Source organism: Sus scrofa, chromosome 3 (assembly GCF_054392235.1).
Source record: "Sus scrofa isolate SSC_HxYL_T2T_F1_AM1 chromosome 3, Sscrofa_HxYL_maternal_Yorkshire_Landrace_v2.0, whole genome shotgun sequence".
Classification (NCBI taxonomy): Eukaryota; Metazoa; Chordata; class Mammalia; order Artiodactyla; family Suidae; genus Sus; species Sus scrofa.
In genome coordinates this window covers 2319574-2343383 of record NC_139385.1, presented here as the reverse complement: position 1 = coordinate 2343383, position 23810 = coordinate 2319574, and the positions used below count along the sequence as shown (strand labels likewise).

Below are 23810 nucleotides of genomic sequence, written 5' to 3'. Positions count from 1 at the left end.
TCAGGGGAAAGGTTAAAGCAACACTGAAAAAAACTTTTTCTCTTTTTACAGCCCCACCTGTGACATATGGGAGTTCCCAGGATAGGGGTCAAACCAGAGCAAAAGCTTCTGGCCTACACCACAGCCACAGCCACACGGGATCCAAGCCGCATCTGTGATCTACCCTGTAGCTTGCAGCAACGCCAGATCCTTAACCCACTGATCAAGGCCAGGGATCGAACCCGAATCCTCACGGACACTACGTTAGGTTCTTAACCTGCTAAGCCGCAATGGGAATGCTTTTTAAAAAATGTTTGAACTCAGTGAGGTTTTGCTGGGAAATTGGTTTCTGATTCTCCGATCCCATTTTGGACCCTGGAGAGAGAGCACAAAGTCATTGTCAGGACACCCGAGCTGAAGCTCCCACTCTGAGATCATGGCCTGGCCCCCCGAGGCCCTGCCTCAGTTTCCCCATCTGTCAAATGGGGACAGTGTGGCAGCCCTCCCCACGTTACTGCATGAGATGCAGTTACAGGAATTCGGAAATGCCTGGCTTCGAAAACACAGGTGCTCTCCCACCCCGTGGTCGGTGGGGAGGGTGTGGCAGGAGTGAAACCTTCTTGCCTGGTGTCTCCGTGTTCGAGCCGGGCAGGGGGTGCGGTGTCACAGCCTCTGAAGCAGCCCCACACAAGGTCATGTGTGGAATACGAGTTGAGCTGCGAGGGGAGGTGAGTGAATCGGTAGGACTCACACACAGGATGACTTGCGTGGCTCATACCAGGGGCTGCACCCCCCACTCCCCCCACTCCCCCCACCCCGATCACCAAATTCATCTTCAGACTGTGCATACGGAACATCAGCTCGTGAACCCAAAGTGATGGTCCTGATAGACAGTGCAAGAACTTTGGTTTATAAAAACGAGTACATACTCCTTGCCGAAGGGAGCCGTTTCATCAGTACAAAGTGGGATGCGGGGGTGGGGGGTCCGTCATCACCCTGTCCTGACACCTGTTCGTCCTCCCCGGGAGCAGAGACGGTCACCCGTGCTCGTGCGTCCTTCCCGAAGAGACAAGAGTGCCTGCAACTGCCTTCAAATACTTCGTACACACTCACGCATATATGCAGCTCCTTTAACTCCAAGACGGATAGTGACTCATACTTCCTTTGGCACCTGGGTTTCTTTTCATTTAACAATGCGACTTGGGTACCGTTCCGTGTTGGCACAGAAGAACTTCCTCATTCTTTTTCGTTTGTTTTTGCACGTTCTTTTTCGTGGGAGGAAAGCACCGTAATTTAGTCAGGCAGATGCCTGTTGACTTGGGTTGTTTTCCATTTGGGGGCTAATTTCTATCATGTTGGAAAGAATACGCTGAAGAAATGCTTCTGGGTACCTGCGTGAATACATCTTGTGGGAGAAACATCTTGTGAATACAAACTTGTAGGAGAGGAAAAGCTGGGCCAGGAGGTAAGGGCTGCTGGCCTTCGCAGCAGTCTCGCCAAATTGCCTTCCCGAGAGCTGGTGTCTATGCCACACCCCCAACATCTGACGGTCAGTACTCTCCCCAAGAGGCTGTATCAGTGTCCTGGGGCTGCTGTTAAAAAAAACACGGCCAGGAGTTCCCGTCATGGCGCAGTGGTTAACGAATCTGACTAGGAACCATGAGGTTGCAGGTTCGGTCCCTGCGCTTGCTCAGTGGGTTAACGATCTGGCGTTGCCGTGAGCTGTGGTGTAGATTGCAGACGCGGCTCGAATCCCGCGTTGCTGTGGCTCTGGCGTAGGCCGGTGGCTACAGCTCCGATTCAACCCCTAGCCTGGGAACCTCCATATGCCGTGGGAGCGGCCCAAGAAATAGCAAAAAGACACACACACACACACACACACACACACACACACACACACACACACACACACACACACACAAAGCAGGGCCATAAGCTGTGGCTGAAAACAACAGAAAGACAGCCTCTTGCGTCTGGAAGCCAGAAGTCCAGGTTTGAGGTGTCCGCAGGGCTGGTTCCTTCTGGAGGCTTAGGGACAATCTATGCCTGGAAGCTGCTGGCGTTCCTAGCATTCCATGGCTTGTAGGTGTATCACCCCAACTCGGCCTCTGTCTTCACAGGACCTCTCTCTCCTACGGGTCGTGTGCTCAGATTTTCCCTGTCTTCTGCCAACCTGGGCCAACGGAGGAGGGCCCAGTCCAATCCAGTGTGACCTCATCCCAAGCTGATTACACCGACAAAGACCCCATTTCCAACTAAGGTCACGTTCACAGGTACCAGGGGTGAAGCCTTCAACCTACCCTTTGCGGCAGAGGTATGATCCACTGTGTTCATCGCTCTGAGGGCCCCCAGGGGCTCTGCGTGGTGGGGTCAGGGTCAAGTTAGGGGTGGAAATCCCCGTGAGTCAGCAGCTCCCACCCCCCTCACGGCTGCCTCATCAGCCACTGCTGACACCCAGGGTCCTCTGTCCACTTACCAGAGGCTTCTGGAAACTCGCTCCTGGGTGGGGTGGGGGATGAGGGAGGTGGCAGGAGTGAGGGGGTGGGGAGCGGGGCCCTGAGATGTTCCCACACTCCCCAAACCTGGTACCACGTGGGGAGCCGGGTCCAGGGGAGTCACGTTGAACTGGAGCTTTCATTCTACAGTTCTGCCAAGAAAAAACCACACGGAGGCAGAGCTATGCTTGGAAAGGCCCTTCAGACGTTGCTCTTTGGTTTGTCTTGGCCTGTTGGCCGCAGTGTCCACAGAGGCCAGGGTCTTGCTCGGGCTCCCTCCCGTGCTGCCCCCACGAGCGTGACGGGGCGAGGGGATGCTTTTCTCCGTGCTCAGGGAAGGGTGCTCCTGACCAGGCAAAGCCGTGAACTCAGCCTCCCTCTGCCCTTCAGCCGAGCTTTTGCAGTGAACAAATCTGAAACCGTTTCGTGCCCAGGCACCGGCTCGGCGGGGAGGGCACCCCACCTGTGGTCTGTCAGCAAGACGAATGATCTGGATGTGACCCCCAGGGACACAGAGGATGCCTCCCACCCTCTCTGCAGCCCTTTCCATTTTCTGTCTAGGGGACGGCGTTTCTCTGGGGCCAGTGCCTTGGTGATGAGGCTGTGTCTCCCACTTCCAGGGAGCCTGAGGGCCGGGGGGTTGGGGGGGCCCAACCCGGGATGACAATGGCTGTGACTTGGGGAGAATAAAAGCAGGAAAAATGAGCACCTCCTCGGGGCTCTGACAGAGATGTAGAGACCCCGGGTCCGATCGATGAGATATGTAATGAACTGAGGAGGTTTGCTTTGGGAGATTCCCCGTCTGCTCCATCCAATTATCCCGTCTGCTGATGAGGCTCCTAAGTGTTTTGCCCCCTTTAAGTGATATTTAAAGACCCGCCTTTGCGATGAGGGGAGAGGGGCTCACGTCCACTCGCTGGAGCAAATGGAACTGTTATGCGCAGCTCTTGATTTATTGACTTCTTCCGATTAATTTCCCACTTGGACCGGCATGGGGCTGGAAGCCACGTGAAAATCTTCCAAATGCTGCTCAGAAAACAGAGGGCCACCCCCGAATACACTGCCTGCTCCCCGAGATGGCTGGAGAAAAGTCCCCGAGCCGAATGTATCGCTGGGGCTCCAAGGTTACCCCCAAACACCAAGCACAACTGAGGCGCACGATCAGCGCCTGATGAATGCACAGGGTGAAGAATTTGATTTGCCAGAGTTTCTCATTGGGAAAGTTGTTTATTGATTTTTTTTAAGTTTTTTTTTTTTTTTTAAAGAGAAGGCTGTTACTGCTTACAATTCTATTTCCTTTAATGTTTTATGAGAAAACTGATCCAATATTGGAATTACTTTAATTAGTGTTATTTGAATGGCTTGCTTCTGCCAACATGACCCTATACTGAACAGAGCCCTGTTGGGGCGCAGTGGGGGGGATGGTTACTTGAGCTGCGTTTTGGGGGACACTTCAGGATTCCAGTACAAATGCATTGTGTACACCATGGTCCTGGGCAGAGACAGTGTTTCAGCCCCTGGCTCCTGGACCGGTGAGGGCTCGGACGCCATCTGGTTCCAGCCATTCCGGTTCTTGGGCTGTAACTGCGAAGCCGAGAGATGATCCAGACAGAACACCAAAAAGAAACTTTGCTTTCTGGGAAAACATGCACTGGGGGCAAGATATTTTAGGTGGAGAGTCTCAGCGTTCTATGTGAGTTTGCTAAACAGAGGAAGCTTGAAAAAGCTCTTCTGGGAGTTCCCGTTGAGGCTCAGCAGAAACGAATCAGACTAGCATCCCTGAGGATGTGGGTTCGATCCCTGGCCTCGCTCAGTGGGTTATGGATCCAGCATTGCCATGAGCTGTGTTGTAGGTCACAGACGTGGCTCAGATCCAGCGTTGCTGTGGCTGTGGTACAGGCTGGCAGCTACAGTTCTGATTGGACACCTAGCCTGGGAACCTCCATATGCCAAGGGTGTGGCCCCCAAAAGACAAAAGAACAAAAAAAAAAAAAAGGAAAAATAAAAGAAATCGGAGTCCTTTTCAGACATTGAGGAAAATTCACCACCCAATTAGTTCGAAATTGCTGTTCGGATTTTAAAGTCATTTCAGATTGTCTCGCAGTCACCTCTTCCTTGGACCAGGTACACATGTACGGAGTTCTACATACCCCAGTAAAGGAACGAGGAAGTATCCTCTCATCCCACGGGACCCTCGCTGGAAGGTCCGCCGTAAACATCTACACACCACCCGACCCGCTGGCCAGTGGTGGTGGTGCTCGAGGACAGAAGATCCGCCAGACAGCAGAAGTCACTAAGTCCTGCTCTCAGAGGGTGTGCAGCCCAGTGGCTGGAAAAGAAAGAGAGGGAGGAAAGCAGGAGAAGACAGATACAGGCTCCCATGGGAAGCCCCCAGTTCCAGTCTCACCCCCCACTCCCCCCCGCATTCACCCACCATGGGCCCCTCCCCGTACCCCCTCACTGCAGGACTCTGAAGTTCCTCCCACTGAAGGGGTGAAGACTACTTCCCCACCCCCTGCCTGCGGGGTCCCCCGTGGGCCCTGTTTGCCCAAGAGCACCAGGAGGGCCTGAGCATTCTCAGCCAGCTCCGGGTCTGGGTCTCAAGTGTCTGCACCTTTGCATTTGTCTTTTCATGCTTCTGCCAGCATCAGGAGCAGGACAGGCCTGGCTGGCCTGCTGTCTCTGGAGAAAAAAAAACAGCTTCTCTGGCCAAGCCCAGACTAGGCCATCAGCTGACCTTTAGGCCCCTGAGCCTGGGGCTATTTTGTTACGCAGCAGTTTCATGCTAACTGATACACACCCTCCTGTGAACTGCTCGGTCCTCCGCATTCCACACGTTAGCTCATCAGCACCTTCAGCAGATGAAGCTCATGTTAGCTCAGCTGCTTCTCCGCACATCCTACACAAATATTGATTGCTTAAGACCCTTCAGCACTGCCATCGATTTTTCAGTCCACCTGTTTCCCATGTATTGACATTTCTACTTCCTTTGAACCTCTCAGTCCACAGCACACGGAGCTGGCTGGTCCTGCCCTGATCTCTGCTCCCACCCTGACCTTGGCTTTCACTCCTGCCCTTCCCCCTCACAACCGTGTGGCCTTGGGCAGGCGCTTACCTTCCCCCTAGACTCTCTGATCCCTTCTTTGCAGGAAGGAGTTGAGAAACGCTCTGTCAAGGCATTATTCATACATGAGACATCATCACTGTTGATGGCGTAGGTAGGCCCCACAGCGGGCTTGGTGACCTCCGGTGCCAAGAGCTCCTGGCAGAGGGAGCTGGGCTTTTGTGGAACAGACACAACCTTGTCTGGCAGCAGGCAGTCTCTGCCAACAGCAAATTCCGTCAGCTGCAACTGTTATTTGACAGCATTTGTTAACATACTAATGACAGGAAAAGGCTTTTGGCAGAACTATCTCCTTCCTGGGTTCTCCTCTCTGAAAGAAAGTGGCGGGGCTGTGTAGGGACGTGAAGCAGATACAACAGAACCCGTGCCCCCTGAAAAGACCCCTGCGTCCACCAGCATTGTTTTAGAGTGTGGGGGTCTCAGACAGACACTCCTCTGTCTGTTGACTCCCAAACTCACACAATGTGGTGGCAAGGAAGAGGGGTTCACAGGGACGAACTCAAAGAAAAGGGATGTCTCTCTCAGGACCCTCGCTGCAAAGACCCTCCCTCCGATTAAGATGCTTCCAGAAAGGCTTAAGAAAGACTGTTCACAAAGGGATGGAAGTCTTCTGGGAAACCACAAGGGAAACCAGGGAGTCCAGGGCTAGTGCCCCCACGTACAGACCCAAAGGGGCCGGGGAGGAGCCGATGACAAGAACTAAGGAGGAGAGAGTCACATACAGAGGGCCACCTTGAGGTGACTTATAACTTCAGCCGAGGGAGCAGCTGGCCCAAGACCATCACCCGGGAGGGAAGCAGAGAAATCAACTCACCAGCCTGCAACCTTCTGTCCCTCTGAATCCCCTTGAGGGCTCCCCATCCATTGACCCCAACAGGAAGCCACAGACAGGCTAGTCCAATGGGATCAGCCTCCTGGGCTGAGGGTGGAAGAAAAGAATAGAGAGCAGATGTGGATATTTGTAGCTCTTAGGAAAACCCCAGGACAGCTCTTCAGGGCTGGGCTCCACATAGTCCGATGCCACAAAGGATTCAAAGGTACTTGAGATTAGTTTTAACCAGGTAGGGTAAGATGACACGCAGTCATGCACGTGACAGTCATGAAAGGAGAAGTTTTAGTCTTCGTGTGTCCCCAGAATCAGGAGGCCTATGCTCGGCAGGGCTACACGGAGAAGCACCAGGGTTCGTCAGGGCCAGAGCAGGGGATGCTGTGGACAAGAGCCCTCAATGTGGCTTCTGCAGAAGGAGAGGACAATGCAGGGGGGAGCAGGCTGAGGACCGGCTGGTTTGGGGTCATTCCCACAAGCTCTGGAGCACAGGGCTGTCCCTGGTTGTCTGGCACCTGTCGTGGGTGACGAGGGCAGAGGATGGTGGCCCAGAGAGCGGGTGGGAGCCCCGTGGAGGAGGGGTGGGGTTTTGCATTGGAAAGGTGTGCTCATAGGTGAGTTCTTTGTTATCTGTAGAATCTGGCTGCCCTGGGAGATACAGTCCCTCGAGTCAGCAAGGACCCCAGGTGTCAAAGCATCAGAACACAGCAAATAAACAATTAACACAAATGACGAGGCCAGAGAAGAGAGGTTCAAAAGGGGAAGATGAACTGAGAGCAACTGTTACACACGCATTCAACTTTTTAGTAGAACTTCCCGTGTACAAAGACCTGTGCCCAGTGCAGGAGAAATCCAGAAAGTGCTGGTTCCCTGCTGGCATCATGCATCAGATGTGGACACGGGGTGGCAGCTTAGGGCAGGTGGAACAGGAGCCCCCGTGCACGCAGGCATCGTCCACTCCCCAGAGCATGGGGCGCTCTTGTCCTCTACCTAGTCAGTGCCGGGAGTGGGCACTGGGGGTCCCCTCCCAGAGCCAGCTCTCAACGCAGCTGAGCGCACAGGCCTGTTCCCCCTGCCAGAGCTGCCCAGGGAGACGTCGCCCGCTGGCTTTTCAGGACGCCTTGTTTTCGGCTGAATGAGCATTACAAGGCCTTTTCGGGGAAGCGGTGGGGTCTGTTGGGGGAAACTGTGGGGTCTGCACGGGGGGTGGGAATGCCACATAGAGGCAGCCCTGAGGGATGTGGGGGCGAGCAGGGGAGGGTACCACCTCCCAGAGAAATATCCCTCTATGGGGGGTGGTGTGGGTTCTTTGCTTCTTTGCATTAAAAAAAAAAGAATATATATATATTCCACTATGAAAGATGGAAATGTCCAAGGTGGAAACATCAAAAATCTTCAACTAAGGCAGTTAATTTTCCCATTCCAACCCCACCTCCAACACGAGAAATTTCTTTTAGCAAAATCGGAACATTAATGTGGCTGCTTGCAAGTCGATCGGTCACCACGTTGAAAATCAGAGAGCTGGACAGCCAAAGGGAAATGGAAAAAAGTCAGGAGGGCATGAGAAAATGGACCAGTCTCCAGAGTGCCTCTTGGCAAATAGCATCAGGGGCTTTCACTGGTTTCCAAACTAAAGGGCCCACGACACTGCTTCTCTCCCTCCTTTCCAGCACCCCTGTGGGTGGCCCCTCTGCCCCCAGGAGAGCAGCCCTGCTCCCAACACCGTCCTCTGGGGGAAGGGTGGTGTGTCTGGGTGGGGCAGGGTGGCCGAGAACCACCCAGGTCCCAGCCTCTCAAAAGCAGCATCACAAGAAGTGCTCAAACCCAGGACAGTGGCAAACACCTTTCTTCATCATGCTTTTTTTTTTCCCCCTTGAGCTTGCTAATTAAATCATTAAAATTTTATCCTCACTTAACTATGGATAAGAACCATTTGAAATATTTCATTAGTATGCGGCGAGAGGTACCCCGGAGTCAGGGATCTCTGCAGGTCAAGGTGGATGGGGTGGGGGGAGGGGAGCGACCCAGGGAAAGAGTGGGAGCTTCATTTACAAAGGGGTCTGCGTCCCCTCTTGCCTTGAGGAGAGCTAGGAAGGGAGTGTGTGTGTGCACGCGTGCACGTGTGCACGCGTGAGGCAGAGTCACAGAGAGGGAGAGAAACGGTGAGAACCAGCTGGACCGGCCCAGGGCTCTTGGCTCAGCTGTCTAAATGGCATTTCAAGTTTCACATACATTTCCAGGCAGGGTCTCGGAGTTCCCTGCCCTTCTCCCCCTCCCGGCTGGCAAAATAAAATATCATGAAATAAAATTGAAGTTGTGCACCTTCAAGGTCAAGCTCATATTCGGCAGGTTGGGAAAAGGCCCCGGGATCCCTGGGGACGAGAAGCTGCCAGTTCCGAGCCCTCCCTGCTGCCCAGCAGCTTGCCAAGCGTTTCTAGGACCCGACACAGCCCCCAGCGGGTACTGTCACCCCCTTCTCCGCAAGGATCTGGTCCTCCGGCTGCCGTAACCAATACTGCAAAGTCGGCAGCTCAGAAGGTTTTTGGCCTCACTGTTCTGGAGACCAGAAGGGCTGGTGTCTGCAGGGCCATGCTCAGCCCAGCACCTGCAGGGGACCCCTCCCTGGCCTCTTCTGGTCTCAGGCAGCCCCAGACGTTCTTTGGTCTGGGGTGGCCTCGCTCTAGTTTTCCCACGATGCCCCGTCAACTTCACATCCTCTTCCCTCTACTCGTGTCTCTGAGTCCAAGTTTCCTCTCTTCCATAAGGACCCCAGTCCTACTGGATTCGGGCTCATCTTAACGCGAGTCCCCTGCAAAGCCCTCTTCGCCAAGTAAGTAAGGCCACGTTCACGGGGACGGGGCTTAGGCCTGCAACACAGCCTGTTGGAGACAGACGTGAATCCATCGCCAGGCCTGGGAGAGAGTCTGACGCTGGTCAGCATGTGACAGACCTGACCTCAGCGCCAGGCTGCCTGCTGCTGTGCTATTTGGGGAGCATTCCAGGCCTTAGGTGCAGTGCCACCCCCCCCCCCGCCATGCCCAGAGTGTCCCAGTCCTGCAACTGCCAGGGCAGGGCAGGTGGTCCTAAGCCTCGCAGGCCAAGCGTGGGGAGAGCCTGGAGCAGGCCTTAGCCCCCCATCTCGGATGCTCCTGGGGTGTCAGTTTTGTGGGGTGTCAGGGCTCATTGCGTGTGTGAAGAAACCTCTATGAGCACAGTTTTGGGGGATTGCAGCAGATCCCCCAGCTGTCTTGCCCATCCCTGGCCCCACAGCCAGCAGAACAAAGCATGGGGACAAAGTGACACTCCCCCAACTTGACACTCTCCCAACTGTGGCCTGAGAACGTTGGGATCAGAGGAATCCCTCAGACCCTCCTGTGCCCTGAGCCTGGACCCCCAGCCCAGGTGCCCTTGCATCAGAAGGGAGGGGCCTGATGCGCCTTCTCGGGGGCCCCCACGGTCAGTCCCTACCCTCACTCACCCTGGCTTTCTCTGTCACCCCCACCCCCATCTGCTCAGGGCAGAGCTCCAGATGCCAACCAGAGGAGGCTCGAGAGGGCAGAGGGAGGGGGGTCTCTGAGAGCCGGCACCCACCCACGTATCCTGCTCGCTTCAGCCAAGCTCAGGCCAAGCGGACACCCTCTTCGGTGGCTCCACGCTCCTTCCCATCATAGGTAGTGAGTGAAGGGGCTGCTTTGCCCAGATGCAGCAACCCCCCGGCAGGCTGGCAAACCCGCCAAGTTTTCTGCAGAAGGGGATTAATAGAGAGAAAAGACTTCCCATTAAACACAGTCATCATTAAAATCCTTTGAGGCAGCACACAGGAGAGAGTATGCAAAACATTTAAGGAAACTTCTGGTACTGACCTGCTATTATACTGTCGAGTTACAGATCCAGGGAGGAAAAGCCAGCCTTCGGGAAACACCAGGATACAGGACTGCACGTAAGCGGCGGTGACAGCTGTGACTCCGGTAGGAGCTAATGGGGGTGGGCAGTGCTTGGATTTTGCTCATTAGCCAGGTTCTCTATTCTGTTCCATTGGTCTGTTCTGTTCCTCCCGGGCTGGAGTGGGATATCTGCTCGCACTGTGGCCGCTTTCCAGCGAGCTCCCTGGCGTCTTAGGGAAGCGGGATTTCTGCTCTGGGCAGAAAGCCGGGGACCAGACTCAGGTCTCAGCCAAGAGCCCGGGAGAGTGTGTGCTGAGAAGATGCATGGAAACAAACCCTCCATGGGCCTGACCACCTGCACAGTAAATCCAGCATCTCATCCTGGCCTCCCCTCCCCCCCCAGCAAATGTGAGCTCGCCCTGCTCCCCTGGGAGCGTGTGTCTAGAAGCTCTGGTTAGATTCTCAGGCTGAGCAGACAGACCAGGCAGGGTATTATTTCTTCCTTGTTAGGAGGGAACATTCCATAGAAGGAAATGCAGAAGGGTCTTTGCAAAGTGCATCTGGAACTTTCTATTGCTCCGGGCGCTCCCAGGGGCTTTATGGATGCCCCAGGCAACTAAGTTGAGTGGGATCTGAGGCAGGCTCCTAATTGCTCCTGAACGCCAACCTCCCTGGTTACTGGCTCCACTCTCTCCATTAAAACCAGCCACAGAGCTCCGACGGCCAGTGACCAGTAGCTGTGGCAAGACTGGAAATACACCCCACCAGCCGTGTGGCCATAGTCTGGGGAGAGAGCCTGCTTTTGTCTTTCTCTGCCACACCACACAGCATTCTGAGTCTTGGATTTGCTCCTTGGGGGCTGTTCCGGGCACCAGCAGAAACCCACAGCCCCTGACTGAGTCATCTTATGTGGGCCTTCCCCTCATCCGTGGGCTCATCACAGCTGGAGAAGCACTTCGCTGAGGTGCAGGACAGACAGCGGGAGGGGAGAAAGCTCCAGGTCTATGGGGATCTGAAGGCACGGTCCTGAACGCGAAGACCCAGTCAGCTTCTGTGATGGATCCAATGTCTGTATCCCCCCACAGTTCCCGCTGCGGTTCTTATCCTGCTGCGATGATGTCAGGGGGCCTTGGGGAGATGATGCGGTCATGAGGTTGCAGCCCCATCATGGGATCAGGGTCCTTATCGAAGGGACCCCCCCAGGGCTCCACTGCCCCTTCCGCCACACCGGGATACAGGCAGAAGATGCTGTGGGTGAACAGGAACAGGACTCTCTCCCAGACACTGAATCTGCTGGCACCTTGATCTCGGACTTCCCGGGCTCCGGAACCCGAGAAGTAAGCGCCCGTGGTTTACATGCCTCCGGGTTTGCGGGCGTTTTATTACAGCACCTTGACCGGAAGGAGACAGCCCCCCTTGCACGTGGGAGAGAAAGCGCTGCTTTGGGGCCTAGCCTTCTTCCAGGGGAAAGGGAAGGGTGTACCCCAGCGCTCTGGCAGGAGGTAGCGACCCTGGCCAGAGAAACCAAGAGCGTTGAGAACACAGGACAAAACGCTGGATCACGTACCACTCCCTTCCCCCAATCTGTGACGAGCTTGAGCTACCGCCCTCTGCTGGGCTCCCTGAGAACTGCAGCCGGGGGCGGGCTGGGAGGCATCAGACCAAGACGAGGATGCGAACAGCCAACCTTGACGGCGGGCCGCTCTGGTCTTTATATATTAACCCATTTAATTCTCACAGCCCCCCGGGAGACTTTCATTATGATATCGTAAAGGTTGCCACACATGCATTTGTGCTTCGCGGCGCCCATTTCCTTGCAGTGAAACATTACGCGTGGCATAGACTTCAACATTTTAGCCATTTTTGGAATGTGCGGTTCCGTGGAATCAATCCACACAGTTGTGCAGCCATCACCATTGTCATCACCTTCGGATCTTTTCCTCTTGCAAAGAGCCGATTTAAGCGAAACTAAAATCCTCTAGCGTTTTACTTTAAGGAAACAGACGTGGTGAAGCACAAATGCAGGTTGTTGCCGTCGCTAATAGTCATTAAAAAACGTTGTGAAATGAGAAATGTGGCCCACAAATAATCTTATTTTTCCGGAAATGGCCCTCAAACAAAAAAGGGGGGGAGGGGGAGCAGCAAGAACAGCAGCCCAGGAAAGCTGCGTCAGTAAAGTTCTAGCAAGTGGGCAGTGTGGCTATGCCCTCTGGCACCTGACCCGAAGCCCCGTGTCCACCCACTGCCTCTCCAGGTGGCAGGCAGCCTGCTCATGGGGTGTTTCTAAGCTGAACTGTTCTCCCGTCTCAACTGTTGTCACAGCCTGCTGGCCAAAGTCTGCCAGCCAAAGATGACGGGTTTGGCCTCTGAGGGAGGAAGCCAGGGTGCTGGCAGTGGCAGCGGAGATGTGCCCAGTCTCATGGATGCCCACCCGTGCCCTCTGGACTGGCAGCTCCTAGGAGGGCAGTCAGAGCTGCACCTGTCCCCTGAGTGATCCCGGCTTCCTGTTGGCAAGGGAAGGAAAGATCCAGAAAGACCCTTGCCCAGAGCCCATGCCCTTGGAGAAGGCTCCCCCAACCCTCAATGTCATGTCCAAGCTCTCTCCTTCCGGGGGGGCTGGCAGAATTCCTTTGCCCCCAGGATGAGTTTGATCCCCTCTTGTTCATCAAACCATCTCTAGACCTGAATTAGGTTTTCAGGTTACAGCCAGACCTCTCCAGACCAAGATGTGCGACCCTGTCTCTCATTCAGCATCCTTAAGAGTTCAATTCTTTCTCCCTTGACGTCGTGGGGCAGTGCGGCGGTGAGAGGCAGAGCTTCCTTCCTTTAAAACAAACAATGACAGATTTCTAGCCCAGAACTTGACTGGGAATAAATGGCCCGGGTTGGTCCCCTTGGGGTTACCCCTTCCATGTAACACGTCCCCTCCCAGAACCATCCTCACCTCGGAAGAGGAATCGCAGTTTGCTCCTTAAGAGCGTCCTCAGGCCTGACCCTGCACTGGACGGGGTCAGCCGGAGGGGCTTGCTGAGGTTTCACTGTCCTGTTTAGAGTAGGACATTTGCTTTTCTGCTCACCGCTTTGTCTCCTTCTCCCTCTGACTGTCTTCTTTCCAAAGGGAACAGATTCAGACAGGAGCAAGGCTTTCCTGCTTTGCCCCTCCCACCCCTGCTCCCTTCTCCAGGCAAAGGGACTTGCTTCCCTTGGCTGATTTAAAGAGTAAGACTCTCATGACAGCGGCCTCAGCTGCATCATGGGGGATCACGGGGGTACAGTGGGGGTCTGAGTGGGGTGGGGTGGGGGGAGCAGCAGCTTCCACAGAGCTGAAGGGGGGGGGGGCTTGGAGGGCAGGGGGTGGGTGGCAGGGCCCAGATGGTTCCCAGGCAGGTTCCTGAGAGGCTGGCTTTGATGCCATCCCAGAATTTGGTTCAGCGTCAAAGCAAAGGAATGAATTTGTCAGCTGGAACACAGCCCTGAATTCTCCCCAGGAAATTCTCTGAAAAAGAGATTCAATCTGGGGGGTGGGGGTTCAATGCAGCAGAGAATCACTCAGCCCCTCTCCAGCCTCTTGTAGCCAACGCTTCACTTTCCTACCTCGGGTGAGATAAATGAATGCAAAACACCCTTGGATTCCTGGGCGCTTTGAAGTCTGCAAAAGGCTTTTACTTAATCTTGTCTCCTGATCTTCGGGTGACCCCAGCGGGGAGTGGGCAAGGCCAAGTGATGGGAGCTTGGGGTGAAGGTCCCATTGGACCAATAGAGAGATACGACACAGAAACGGTCCCCCACTTTCGCCAAGTCCCACAGCCTGGGAAGTGTGGCTAGGACTGGAATCTGGGTCTCTGTCTCCAGGGAGTGGCTACCACACTGGACAGCAGGGAAAGAACGCTTCCTGGTCACAGAGAGCCCTGCGGGACAGCAACGGGTCAGACGGCAGGACTGGTCAACCCACTGTCCTCGGGTGCCCTCCCTGGAACCCGGCCACACCCATTCCTTTATTCCTGGCCTAGGGCTGCTTTCATGCCCTGAGCCTAGAGCTGAGCAGTTGCCCCGCTCGCAAAGCCCTAAGTATTTGCCATCCGGTCCTTTACCAGTAAAGTTTGCCCTTCCCTGGTCTGGAAGACCCTGCATCTCTAGTCCCACTCAGGACCCCTCAGTACCACGCAGAGGCCCCGAATGATCTCAAACTGCAGAAAACTCTTTCTCTGCCTCTTCTTATTGGGATCAATTGAACACATAGCAGAGGTGTGTGTGTGTGTTTCCAGAAAGGCAGCGTAGTTCTTTCATTCATGGGCTGATTTTTTTCTTCCTTCTGCTCCATCCTAGCAGCTTTCTTCCTGCTGTCTCCCCACCCCTGCCCCCCTTGCCTGTTCTGGCTGCTGAAAGAGGTCTCATCTGCTCTAATGGATCAGTTTCACAGGGCTCTTTAGCGTGAAATAATCCAGGCATCATAGAGCAATCTTTTATTGATCCTTGCACCAAGCTCCAGACTGACAAAATCTAGTGGAATCTTCCCACCACTCATACAGGACAGGGGCTGTTACCAACCCATTTTTCGGATGGGTACACTTCAGTCTTCCTGAAGCCAAAACCCATGCTTCTACCACTGTACATTACTGCCCCCTGGGTCATGGCAATGACTTCCTTCCAAAGAGTCATTTTTTTTTTTTTTTTTTTTTTGCTTTTTAAGGCCGCACCTACAGCATATGGAAGTTCCCAGGCTAGGGGACTCAGAGCCACAGCTGCCAGCCTACGCCACAGCCACAGCAACGTGGGATCCGAGCCGCATCTGTGACCTACGCCTCAGTTCAAGGGAACACCAGCTCCCCAACCCAATGAGCGAGACCAGGGATGGAACCCGAATCCTCATGGACACTGCTCGGGTCTGAACCCACTGGGCCACAATGGGAACTCCCACCAAAGAGACCGACTTTTCATTATGGAAAATTTGAAACTGAATCAGGAATTTATCTATTCCATGTGCAGTCACATGTAGAACAAAAATAATAATGAGCCACTTTTAGAGCTTTATAATTTACAAAATGATCGTGTGACTCTTCCCCCAAGTCCCATCAAGAATATGCAGTGCTGAGCTCATTTTCCAATGAAGAAACTGAAATTCAGAGAAGCGACATAATTGTGCAAAGGCTACACAATGGAAACATGTCATAAACCGTTAATTAAAAAACAAAAGCATTTATCAGTAACATATTCCAGGGCTAGGACTAAGGATTTTTAGATCAGCGATTAGAAAGACATTTCTGTAAATACTCCAAAGAGCATATAAACTCACTTGTGCCTGAAAAAATGTAGAAAGAACACATCCTGAACCCCCACAGCCCCTCCCCCAGCCTCGACAATTTCCAGCTCACGGCTGATCCTGTTCTACCCAATTCCTCATCCCTTTCCCAGGGGGCTCTGGGTTTTTTTGAGCCAAATCCCAGGCATTCCGTCATTTAATCTGTAGAGATTAACTCCTTAGCATCCTCAAATATACAGCCAATAATCCAAGTCCTCTACAGTTTTTTTTTTTGTTGTTGTTGTTTTCACTTGTGCATTCGCATCTAAATAAGGCCCATTTTTGGGGATTGGTTGATCTTTCTCCTAAGTCTCCTGTAACCGATGCCCCTCGCAATTACTTACTTAAAAGATTATTTCATTTAGTTATCTGAGAAAGAACGGAGTTATCTGCTTTACAGAGTTGGCCACGGTCTGAATTTCGATGATTGCATCTCCACGGTGTCATTGAAGGGGTGCCTCTGTCCTCCGTTTCTTCTGTATATTGGGCGTTGGGTCCAGAGGATTTGCTGAGATTTGGGTTCTGGTTTGGGGCAAGAATGCTTTCTTAGGTAGTGTTGTGTCCTTCTGTTGGAGCACAGAATCCTTGGTTTTTTTCCTTTTTTGGGGCGAGGAGGTCATGGATGTTCACGGTCATTGCTTAGACACATTCATTTATTCGAGGCTGCCAAACGGTCCTATTAGAAATCTACCTTTTTCTTCATTAATTAGCTGTAATACTTCGCCATTTGGTCAGCTGGCCTTGGGGACAGTTGCTAGGGGAAAAGGCAGAATAAATGCTGGAGTTTTTCATTTATTGATCAATTTAGTTTTATTACTCAGTGAATTTTATTACATTTATAGTTGTACAACCACCATCACAACCACATTTTACAGCATTTCCAACCCAGACCTTCAGTGCATCCTCCACCCCCCACCTGTCTCCTTTGGACACCGTAAGTTATTCAAAGTCTGTGAGTTGGTATCTGTTCTACAAAGAAGTTCATTGCGTCCTTTTTTTTTTTTTTTTTTTTGCCTTTTCTTGGGCCGCTCCCGCGGCATATGGAGGTTCCCAGGCTAGGGGTCGAATCAGAGCCGCAGCTGCCAGCCTACGCCAGAGCTGCAGCAACACGGGATCCGAGCTGCGTCTGCGACCTACACCACAGCTCACGGCAACGCCAGATCCTTAACCCACTGAGCAAGGCCAGGGATCGAACCCACAACCTCGAGGTTCCTGGTTGGATTTGTTAACCACTGCGCCACGACGGGAACTCCCATTGTGTCCTTTTTTAAGATTCCACATGTAAGTGAGACCATTTGAAGCTGGTGTCTCACTGTCTGACTAACTTCACTTAGCATGATCGTTTCTAAGTCCATCCATGTGGCTAAAAATGCCATTATTTCTTTCCTTTTAATGGCTGAGTAATATTCTGTTGTGTATATGTACCACTTCTTCTTGATCCACTCCTCTGCCGATGGACATTTAGGTTGCTTTCATGTCTTGGTGACTGCACATAGTGCTGCAATGAACATCGGAGGGCATGTGTCTTTGCGAGTCATGGTTTTCTCTGGATAGATGCCCAGGAGTGGGGTTGCTGGATCAAATGGTAATTCTACTTTTAGTTTTCTGAGGAATCTGCATACTGTTGTCCACAGTGGTTGCACCAATTTACATTCCCACCAACAGTGTGGGAGGGTTCCCCCTTCTCCACACCCTCTCTAGCATTTACTGTTTGTAGTCTTTTGATGATGGCCGTTCTGGCCGGTGTAAGAAGGTACCTCATGGTGGTTTTAATTTGCATTTCTCTAATAATTAGTGATTTGAACACCTTTTCATGTATTTTTTTTTTGGCCATGTTTATGTCTTCTGAACATAATTGTCTGTTTAGATCTTCTGCCCATTTTTTGATGGGATTGTTTGTTTGCTTGTTTAGTGTTGAGCTGCAGGGGGTGCTTATAAATTTTGGATATTGATCAATTTTTAAGAGAATAAGCTGGTACCCTAGCATCCTCCAAAGGTAGTCGGTGAGGCTTTTCTTTTTTTTCTTTTTGAAGTACCGTGGATTCATACGCTTAAACATACTTGATGTGTTTCCATCTATTTCACTAGTCACCCTGAAGGCTGCTGAATTGTTGAAAGGAATCTGTAGGACCACCCCCCCCTACATGTCTGGCAGCTTCCAGCACAGGAGCCGCCAGGGCTGCCAGGGTTGGGGAAAGGCAGCGTCCCCTCGTCTGGCCACAGGCTGCAGCATCTCACCTGGTCCATCCAAGATCTGCCCATATGCAGACACATGGTTCCCAGATAGAGCAGCCATCAGCAGAGAACTGTTCTAGAACCCAGCCTTGTTGTAGGAAGGGCCAGGCATCCTTCATGGTCAGGAGTGAGAAACCTGAACCCGATTATCCGTGGAGGGGGGTGTGCCTTGTTGGGTTATGTTTGCTGCAGACACTGATTCTAAGCTTCAAAATACATTTTTCTCACACCTGCCCATAGACATGTATACACATCACGCTAACAAATCTCACAACAATGGTTCATGAGAAACGTACTTTCCAGGCTCCCTTTTCACCTGCTGAAAACACAGATGCTCTCGTAGCTCAGAGCTGGCCAGCGCCCTTGGTTTGATAGAGGAGTGGATTCTGCCTTTTAAGGCACTTCCATGTCTATGGAAGTTTCTTTTTCTTCTCCTCTCATCTCAGAGGAGATGCAGAGACCTTCTGGACTAACCAGTGAACATCTAGTCCAAGTGGGATTTCTCATGCCGTTTCCAAAGTCTGCAGATATCTACTGGCATCCTATTTATTTTATTTGCTCCGTCCCTGCTCAGGACAGGATATTGGACGTGAATTATTTATACCCCCAAGAAACCCAAAGAAAGAGAGACGCAAAAGAGAAAGAGCAAGGAAACAGTCATTTCTGTCTTGCAGGTGTCTGCCTTTCTCACTAAAAAATATTTCATTCTCCCTTCATTTTTGAAAATTTCATTTGGGCACTGCCACTGGAGGCCCATGTTATTGATTTATTTAAAATATTTATACTGAATTACAATATCAGATAGACACATGCGTTTGGAGGAGCCGTTCAGAACAATATGCCCACAAAGTTTATTTTTGAACAGAAAGTTGAGAAGGCTGTGTCTACAAACATCAGATGACGCGCACTTTGCTAATTACTGACACCTGCAGCAGAATCGCTCTCTACTAAAACTCAGCATTTTGGCTAATTTCTGCTCCAATTAGTGTGGTAACAAATGCAGCGCCCGCTTGATATAGAAATGCAGAAGCTGCACAACGACTTCAGGAGCTTTTGATTTTCTTCCTAAAATTCTAGCAAAGAAATCCACTGGAAAAGGCATACATGGGGATGTTAGGACCAGACCCAGGAGGTCAGGGGTCCCTCACTTATGGCCAGGGTTGCTTGGGACCGAACTGGTCAGTTCAATCTCTCAAAATGGGACAGCGGAGAGTTTGGGGGTTGGGGTCAGACAATCTTGGGTTCACGCTGATGCCCTGCTGCAGTTCACATGCTGTGTGACCTTGGGCAAATCACTTAGCGTCTCTGAGTCTTGGAATGAGGATGAATAATGGGCCCCACCTCCCCGGGATGCTGTGGAGGCAAAGCTCTCAGACTGTGGTGGGAACTCTACGCACACAACCCCCCAGGCTGCTGCTCAGGATCAGCTGAATTTTTCTGGAGCCCGAATCCCCCCTTCTCTCCTCCAGTCTGTGATCCTGCTTAGGTCCCACGACTGCAGGCTCCTGCCTTCCAGTCTGAGATGCGGTCATGCTCTCAGCCTAGCCTGGCCCGTCCCACTGGTGACGAAAACACCCATCCGGGGCTTTCTCTATTGCAAGGTGCCCTCCAAGGTCCTCGTGTGCGTAAATTTTCAGGGCTCCCGAGAGATAGGTCCTATCGCTCCCCCACTTGATGGAGGTGGAAACCAAGACTTCCGAGAAAAGTAGTTTGAAAAAGTAGAAACAGACAATTCCCAGAGGAGGACGTCAAAATCACATAGCTGGGAGTTCCCGTCGTGGCGCAGTGGTGAACGAATCCGACTAGGAACCATGAGGTTGCAGGTTCGATCCCTGGCCTCGCTCCGTGGGTCAAGCATCCGGCGTTGCCGTGATCTGTGGTGTGGGTCGCAGACGCGGCTCGGATCCTGTGTTGCTGTGGCTGTGCTATAGGCCAGTGGCTACAGCTCCGATTTGACCCCTAGCCTGGGGCACCTCCATATGCCATGGGAGTGGTCCTAGAAAACGCAAAAAAAGACCAAAAAAAAAAAAAAAATCGCACAGCAAGCCGCCCAGGACAGGCAGATGAAATTGATCATGCGCTGCCATTCTTCATCAATTAGATTAACGATTGATTAAAAAGGCAGTAACTTCCGCTGCTGGCAAGAAGGTGGGTCACGAGGTGCTCACCCACTTTGTGAAACAGTGTGAATGGCTGCAAGCTTTACGGGAACTAAACGTATAGTACCTACGAAAAAGCAAAACGCAAGTCCTTTGAGCAAGCAACCCAGTTCTACACGAGTCAGATCAACAGTGCATGAAAGATGTGTTTGGGGATATTTGTGGCAGCTTGGCTCGAGGTAGGAAAAATGAAGGATTCCTATGACGTTGTAGGGGAGGAAAACTGGAAACAATTCAAGGATGTAAAGGATTGTTTTTAATGGGAGGAAATGGATTGAAGGCCGTTTCCAGGAAAAGAAAGCTGACTGGGTTTTACAGGGCATATTAGGGAACATCATGCAACAGTTTAAAAGAACAAATTACACCTCTTCATGCTGGATGGCTGAGTGAAAACCCACCCTTGCTGCTCCTTCAGATGGGTCATCAAGTCACATTTAGGTGAATAGGAAACTAGATTCCATTATTTTAAGTGTCTTAATATCATAATGCTTTACCAACGTGTTGGAAAACCCCAATCAAGTCCCCAGATCAGGAGTTCCCGTCATGGCACAGTGGTTAACGAATCCGACTAGGAACCATGAGGTTGCAAGTTCAATCCCTGGCCTTGCTCAGTGGGTTAAGAATCCAGTGTTGCCATGATCTGTGGTGTAGGTCACAGACTTGGCTCAGATCCTGTGTTGCTGTGGCTCTGGTGTAGGCCGGTGGCTACAGCTCTGATTCGACTCCTAGCCTGGGAATCTCCACATGCCGTGGGAGCGGCCCTAGAAAAGGCAAAAAGACAAAAAGAAAAAAAAAAGTCCCCAAATTACTAAGCCTCTCCAAGAATCACCCCCAAATCCATCAAGTATTTATAACATCAAGCCTTTAAAACATCAATAACTGGGAGCGCCCTGGTGGTCTAGTGGTTAGGATTCAGCACTTTTACTGCTGCGGCCCATGTTCACTCTCTGGTCTGCGAACTGAGATCCCACATCAAGCCGCTGCACGCTGTGGGGGGAAAAACAAAAATAAAACCCACCAGGTCAATAACCTAATTATGTAACACTTCATGCCCTCACTCCAGGAGGCAGGTGTATACCCTCCAGGGCAATGTCCCTCCACCGCAAGGAACATAGCCTGTGAGATCAGCAAATGCAAAGTAATATGTTAAAGATACACAGTGAATGCAAATAAGATTTAGCAAAATAAAGGGAGCAGGGGAATGTTTTAATAATGGTGGTTTACTGCCTAGCATCCATGAGGATGTGGGTTCGGTCCCTGGCCTCACTCCCTGGGTTAAGGATCCCAAGTTGCTGGGACTGTGGCGTAGGCCGGCAGCTGCGCCTCTGATTCCACCACTGGGGGCTTCCATGTGCCGTTGGTGTGGCCTTAAAAAGAAAAAAAATAAAATAATGGAGGTTTACCGATTGAAGACTCCTCTGAGTGAGGAGGGGGAATAGGGCTGTAAGGGGCGCCTGTGCCACCCAGATGCCCCACCAGGGAGGGACATGTCTGTCCAGCCGCTGGCAGTGTTGTGGGCAGACAGCCTTCAGCTGTGAGCCCTTTGGGAGCTGTATCCCTTCCTGGAACAGCTGGTCCGTGTGCGTCACTGGCTTCCTGGTCTAATGGGCACAGTCAGACATCTGCTCACCCCTCAAGGATGTGCAGGGCAAGCAGGCTTAGCATCTGTTGGTCATTCCAGCGGACTCTGGGGCACAGGGCTGTCCCTGGTTGTCCGGTACCTGGCCCCTGGGGTGATGAGAGCAGGGGATGGTGGCCCAGAGTGTGGGAGCCCCGTGGGTGAGCAGTGGCACGGGCTCTGGGGTGGCTGGTTTGCCCTGGAAAGCTGTGCTCACGGGTGACTTCTTTACTGTCTCTAGGAACTGGCTGCCCTTGGAGCGGTGGTCCAAGCAAGGGCGCAGGTCAGTAAGGGCCCAGCCGTGAAAACATCAGAACGCAGAAAATACAATACACCTGTAAGGTGAAGGAGCGGGGGGAGAATGGAGAATCCTGCTGGCCGGCACTGGTTAATTGCAGGAAGGCAGGTGCATCTTCTAATTTCCATCGGAGCCATGGGCGGCTCCGCCTACAGCCTCCCGGAGTGGTTCACGGGCCCCTAGGCCACCCCCTAGGCGGGGGTGCATACAGCGGACTCTGCAGCACTGGTGCCTCGTGTTGTCTGGGCTATAGGCCTGCTTACTGGTTCACCTGCTGCCCCTCTCCCATCACCCAACTGTACCTGCGACCTCAGCGTCTGGCCAGGTAGGGTTCCCTGAGACAGACCCAGCTGTAGAAGGGGGCTCGCCCCTGAGGGCAGAGGGAGATGCTGGGAAGCAGCCTCCACCACGCCTGCCAGCCCTTTGGGGAACTCTGGGGTCAAACGACCCCTCTGCAGGGCCCAGGGTTGCTGGGACCAGCTGGCCTTTGCCCTGGGAGCCCGCAGGAGGCATGGTGGCGGGTCAGAGGGCGGTGAGGGCCCTGTGGGTAGGGATGTGGGGAGGATGGGGTCGGGGGGGTGCAGCACACGCGAGGGAAGAGCGTGGCTCGGAGGCTGGGGGTTGGCGTGTTCGGGGTCTGGGGAGCCAGGAGGGCCGAGGCCGTGAGGATGGGCAGGGCCTTGGTTGTGGGGACGCTCTAGGGACATGCCAGGCGGTTTGAACGGTGCCTGCAGGCAGAGAGCGGCTGAGGAGGGTTAAGCAGGGCTGGGGCGGGTTTCAGTGAATCTGCCCTGCTGTGCAGGGTGGAGGCGGGAGTCCACGCGGCGTTGGGTTTATGTCGACTGACTCCATGGACCACCATGCGGTTTGGGGCCGATGCCCTGGGGGGGAGGTGCATGGGGCTAGGTCTGCGGTATCTGGGACACTGCCGTGGACCAGCGCCTGATGGAAGCGCCTGCGCCTTGGGCGGAAAGAGGGGGGCCTGCAGGAAGCGCCCTGGTTTAACTTGGGTTGGGTGTGTGGGTGTCCGGTGTCCAACTGGAGTAGAACTCAAGGACAGTGTTGATCTGGGGAGCAATTACCTTCACTTAAGAAAATGGCATCCTGAACCGAGTGGAGTGGACGTTTGTTTCCAAGTGCTGCACTGTAATTTTATTTTTTCGAGCTATCTTTGTCTGGTTTTGGCGGCAGGGTGATGGTGGCACCAGCAAGTGAGTTTGGAAGTGCTTTTTTTTTTTTTTTTCCTCTGCAACTTTTGGGAAAGGTTTCAGAAGGATGGGTGTTAAGTCTTTGCTAAATGTTTGATAGAATTCACCTGCGGAGCCCTTTGCTCCTGCTTGTGTTTGTTGGGAGTTACAGGCCAATATCCCTGATGAACACAGAGCAAAACTCCTCAGCAGGAAAAAATCCTCAGCAAACCGAATCCGACCCCACATCAAAAGGCTCATACACTGCCATGAGGTGGGATTTATTCCAGGGATGCAAGGATTTTTCACTATCTGCAAATCAATCTGTGTGACACACCGCGTTAACTCACAGAAGAATAAAACCCAGCAGCAAAGCTTTTGGTAAAATTCAACATCCGTTTATGATAAAACTTGCTGGAAAGCAGGCAGAGGGGGAACCTGCCTCAACAGGATAAAGGCCGCAGGTGACAAGCCCACAACTAGCATCCTGCTCAGTGGTGAGAAGCTGAAAGCTTTTCCTCAAAGTGCTCCAGTGATGCAGGCCAGCCTCCCTTCCTCCCTAAAGGACATTTTAAGCATCAGCCTACTGGGCAGCCTACACGTGGCATTAAGGAAAACCTGGCAATAATTCTATGTGACATAAAATTCATTAGTGATACCTAGTTTTGCCTTATCTATCAAAGCCGTTTCCATGTAATCCAAAACT

At 52.5% G+C, this 23810-nt stretch overlaps 2 long non-coding RNA genes across 2 annotated transcripts in view; one reads left to right on the top strand and one right to left on the bottom strand.

Moving 5' to 3' along the window:
• Positions 1-3681: 3681 nt before the first annotated feature.
• Positions 3682-10166, bottom strand: LOC146404325 (uncharacterized). Its single transcript, XR_014839603.1, has 6 exons — positions 10016-10166; positions 6413-6517; positions 5590-5826; positions 5275-5373; positions 4625-4803; positions 3682-4058 (listed from the first exon to the last, which is right to left on the bottom strand). It is a non-coding gene; the product is annotated as an uncharacterized LOC146404325 (long non-coding RNA).
• An 11945-nt stretch (positions 10167-22111) lies between these two features.
• LOC146404324 (uncharacterized) overlaps positions 22112-23810 on the top strand; it is a 31342-nt gene continuing 29643 nt past the window's right edge. Inside the window, exon 1 of the long non-coding RNA XR_014839602.1 lies at positions 22112-22242. This is a non-coding gene — a long non-coding RNA (uncharacterized LOC146404324). The remainder of the gene's footprint in view (positions 22243-23810) is intronic.